The sequence below is a fragment of the Magnolia sinica genome, chromosome 13 (assembly GCF_029962835.1).
Source record: "Magnolia sinica isolate HGM2019 chromosome 13, MsV1, whole genome shotgun sequence".
Lineage (NCBI taxonomy): Eukaryota > Viridiplantae > Streptophyta > Magnoliopsida > Magnoliales > Magnoliaceae > Magnolia > Magnolia sinica.
In genome coordinates this window covers 35,135,275-35,139,623 of record NC_080585.1, presented here as the reverse complement: position 1 = coordinate 35,139,623, position 4,349 = coordinate 35,135,275, and the positions used below count along the sequence as shown (strand labels likewise).

The following is a 4,349-nucleotide window of genomic DNA, read 5'->3' as shown; positions in this document are numbered from 1 at the left end:
TAGAATTAAGGATTTCACCTTCCAGATTCGAGAGAACAATTTTGGTCTCAAGTACAGTTGGAATGGGACTGGAGGAGTGGCTGCTTTGTAGCATCTGTTTGCTCTCTGTTTGTAATTGTTGTTGATTGCACAGATATGGAGACAGCCCTCATTACTGTAGCCTTCATCCGTAGCCACCGCCGCTGTAATCCACTATTGCAACCTCTATCCTCCACCAACGCTGCCACCTCCACCGATCGGCGCCAACATTTGCCCCATCAAGAGCTTTTTATTTATTTACTATGAGTAATATCCCATTTTACTATGCATTTTTTATTTGGGTTTTAATGTTTTAGTGTTAGATGATTTTTTTTGGGGCGTTTGGATTTGATTTAGGTGTCACTTGGATGCTATAAAATCTACAAGTCATAAATCAATTGCTGGTAAATGGATTACAGGGCCTGTTTGGATGCTGAAATTTCTTGTAAATGTAGGTTGTAATTAATTTACAGCTTTCACCTGCATTTGAAAATCTTCCATTCATGGGCCCACATGTTGTGTTGGTCTAATGATCGAAACCATCTATGTTCTAGCAGGTCCTATGTTATAAGTGAAATTGTGAGCATTTTACATTGAATGCATGATCCTTACCATCACTATGTGTAGATGAATTTAATAGATTGAAATTTCCTGTGGCTCATGCTCGACTCCAGAAATCAAAGGTTAGGAGTATCACTGAAATGTGATTATGGGACCATAGCTTATTCATGGTACTTCAAAGAATATGGACAGTTAAAATGGTCAGAATACCTCAACATGTGGACTGTGAAGAGTTTGTTTTGGGTATGTTGTAACTCTAGATGGGGTTCTTCTTTTTTTATATTAGTTTTTTTCTTTATTTATTTATTCTCGGGTGGTATACATTTATTTATTTTCATGAGGCGTGGTGTCTGTTTTCTCAGTGCTACATCTTCCACCTTTAATGCATTTTGTTCTGACATTATTCAGGGTTCTATAAATCTTGTACGGGATGCCACCTGTTGGCAGTGTGAACATGAGTGGCTGCAGGATATTACTGTCGTTACAAAGTGGTTGTCAGGGATGTCTCCGGTATGCTTCCATGGATTTTCTGCTTTGGCATTAGAACTTGCTAAATTCTAATTTGCATGCATCATCGATGCTTACATGGCAATGCTGGGATGCACTATAATGATTCTTTAGTTGTATGATTATACATTTAAACAATTGACCTACTATACATATGAATTCACAAGGGATTCTTAATTGTTTAAGTCTTTTGATAGAAAAGTACTTCTCCCTTTAAAAAAAGAAAAAAAGAAAGTACCTTTTTGCCTCTTTAAAAAAGAGGAAGTGCCTTTCTAATTTTAATATTTTCAACGGTTTGTTATATTTAGAGTTTGTTGAAATGCATTAATCTGATCTTCTCTTGCCATCCTGGGATTGTATGAAGCCTCGCATCTCACTTCTTAGTTATCTGTTTTTAATTTGCTTCTTGAGCAACTTAAGCAGTCCTAGCTATCCTACTTATCTATTTTTAGTCTATGTTTGGACTTCTAAAAGTTAGATCTTGTATAAGTTGGCTAGGCTTGTGTCCAGCTCTACACTTAGCAAATTCTTTGAGAGGCCCCTCTCATCTACGACGTTTCATGTAATCGGGACTGCTTTTTTTTTTTTCTGACATTTTTGGCAAATATGAGGGTGGTTATGATTCTTAGTAGGTGTATTACAGTGAAGAAACACTCAATGTGCCAATGGAGATGATAGAAGGGAAGTGTAAACTTAGAAAGAAGCATGATCTTCCATCTCTAGATGGCCCTGCAATCTTTGAGCATATCTTACTCAGTGAATACATGTATGATCCTTCCAAAGGAGCCCTTAAGCAGGTAGAGTTTATCCTTTGCCACCTTATGCAAGATTAACTATGCCTAGAGACTCAAAGATTTGGTTCCAAATCTTTAGGATGAATTGTTCTTGAGTTTTGAGTAGATTCAGGGTTGAGTTTGTAGCTGTTGTATGGTGCAGTGTCATGATTGTATTGGTTGGGTAGATGCAATGGCTGGGTGGACTGGTTGGGCTGGCAGTTGGAGCGTTTGAGACTGAACTGCTAACAGAAACAAGTTTAGATTGTGTTTGGATTTTAAAACATTGGTTATGATGCCAATATATGTATATTGGAAAATTAATGTAGGCATGGTTTTGAATTGGTTCGTACCATGTCTTATGTTATGACTAACCTTCTTTAATCCTGTTTCTTTGTCAAAGTTTGGGGAACCATTTTAGTGGTTTATTTTCAAAGAGATTGATGATATTTTCAGTTTTGGAATCGTTTGAGCAAAACTCATGTTCATACTGAGGGCTGGAGCCGCTGCGGTGTTCTCGTACCTTAGATTTTTGCTAAGTTCAGTGTTTGCTAATGTCTGTAGGGTTCATATTGTATTATCTGAACTTTTTAGAAAAGTAATTTTTGTGCATATCAAGAAAGAAATCTTGGCTGTACACATTTATTTATTTATCTTATGATGCTCTTGTTCTTCAGGGACCTTGGAAATTCGAACTTATCAGGCCATCTGGTACTTGAACTTGGAAAACTTGAACATCTACAGTATTTGTAAGTGCCTTCTTTGGTTCGTTCATTTTCTTCCATAGATGCCTCTTTATTTATCATGTCATTGCTGTTTGTGGGCTTTTATATCTATTTAGTTGGTGTTGCAAGTTGCAATATGCTAGTGGTTACTTTCTTCATTTCTTTCTTTTTTGAGGAATATGCTAGTGGGTACTTTTCATCTTAAAAATTAATACAATGTGTCGATCCAACAAGGAACTCGTAACTTGGTTTTTTTAGTGACACTATTGTTTCACCATGGAAATGCAACATGGCATTCCCCCTAGCTTTAACTAATGAATAGAAGAAGAAGAAGACGCAGTGTAGTATGGAGTCTTAAGTATCGGGATCAACCAAGATGTTTGTAGGGTTCATTTTCTTCCATAGATGCCTCTTCATGTTTAAGTACACTTTAGAAAAAAAAAATCATGTTTTAGTTGAGTTCGAGGTTTTTCTTTCTACTCACATGAGTATGCACGTGGGCCTGTAATGCAATCTTAAATTTCTTTTTTCCAGGTTTCAGGTAGCTGTCACTTGATGTCAATAGTCATTGCCATGTGGATTTTCTTATCCTAGTGATTGATTCTGCTATTCATTTTCTTTGCATTATTCATACTTCTTACCAGATATGGTATTCTTTTGATGAGTCCTATGTCAATGATATCCATGTAGTAGCTGCCAAAATGTACAGCCTATATCAAATTTAAGCAATTTGTCATGTCCTTTAATATATCACTATCATTGGATGATCCAACCCGGCTAATGATGAACATCAAAGTTCCAGAGGAAAGCTAATGTTGTATTGGAACTTCATCTGTATTTTTTGGAAGCTGAGCCATTTGGCATGAGGCATAAAGTCCAGATGGCAGAATGTACTGATAGGAAGCAGGTCAAACTGGCCATTTTTGGACTATGCCCACCTGATTTTTGTTGTTGTTTTTTTAAAAAAAAAAAAAAAATTTACTCAGACCAATTTGTTGAATCTTTAGTCGAGTTCTGTGGATGACTCATGGGACCATGGCACTGAACCAAATTGGGCTCAACAACTTCTTTATTTCATGTGACTTGGCCTAAGGATCAACCACCATTGGTTTTTGTCGAGTGTTTCTTTATTTTTTAACTTTGCCAATGCAACTCCTTGCATTACCAGTCCCAAGCCCGGGTAAAGGAGGAGGGAGAAGGGCTTTAGAATGAATCATTAACCATGGAGGAGATCCTAAAAATGCAGTATCTCTGGTTTTATGGTTTTACTTGTACATTCTTGTATTGATTACTCAAGCATGATGGTTATGCGCATTCTTTCAGGTAGATGTTGCATGTGGGAGTGTACATTCCTGTATTGATTACTCAAGCATCTGGTACGTCTCTTGTCAAGAATGCACATGTGTAGTTCATCAAACAATACATTATGTGATATTGTGTGCATAATATTTATGTTGTAATTTCCCTCATATATTTTGCTTAAAATCCATGTTTATGCATGATTCTCATGCATTGACATGGATTTGGGCCAAAAAAGATCAAAATGGAAAATTTAAGAAAATAAGAAAAAATTTCTTTTATAAAGTAAGTATTTGGGGCCAAGTGGTTATGTATTTGCTCCATTAAATTTTCTCGAAATTAATGGAGCAGACCCGAATGTGCGTCGGAGCTATCCGGATGAGCGGGAGTCCCTGGAAGGTGGGAACCGCTGTTATAGCCATGATGAAGCTGTCCATTTCCTATGGACAACATTAGAGGGGCCTGG

The 4,349-nt window shown here is 37.0% G+C and overlaps 1 long non-coding RNA gene across 1 annotated transcript; it reads left to right on the top strand.

Moving 5' to 3' along the window:
* Positions 1–1,811: 1,811 nt before the first annotated feature.
* LOC131224091 (uncharacterized) lies at positions 1,812–3,927 on the top strand. The gene is made up of 3 exons (XR_009160823.1): positions 1,812–1,883; positions 2,023–2,608; positions 3,908–3,927. It is a non-coding gene; the product is annotated as an uncharacterized LOC131224091 (long non-coding RNA).
* Positions 3,928–4,349: the final 422 nt, after the last annotated feature.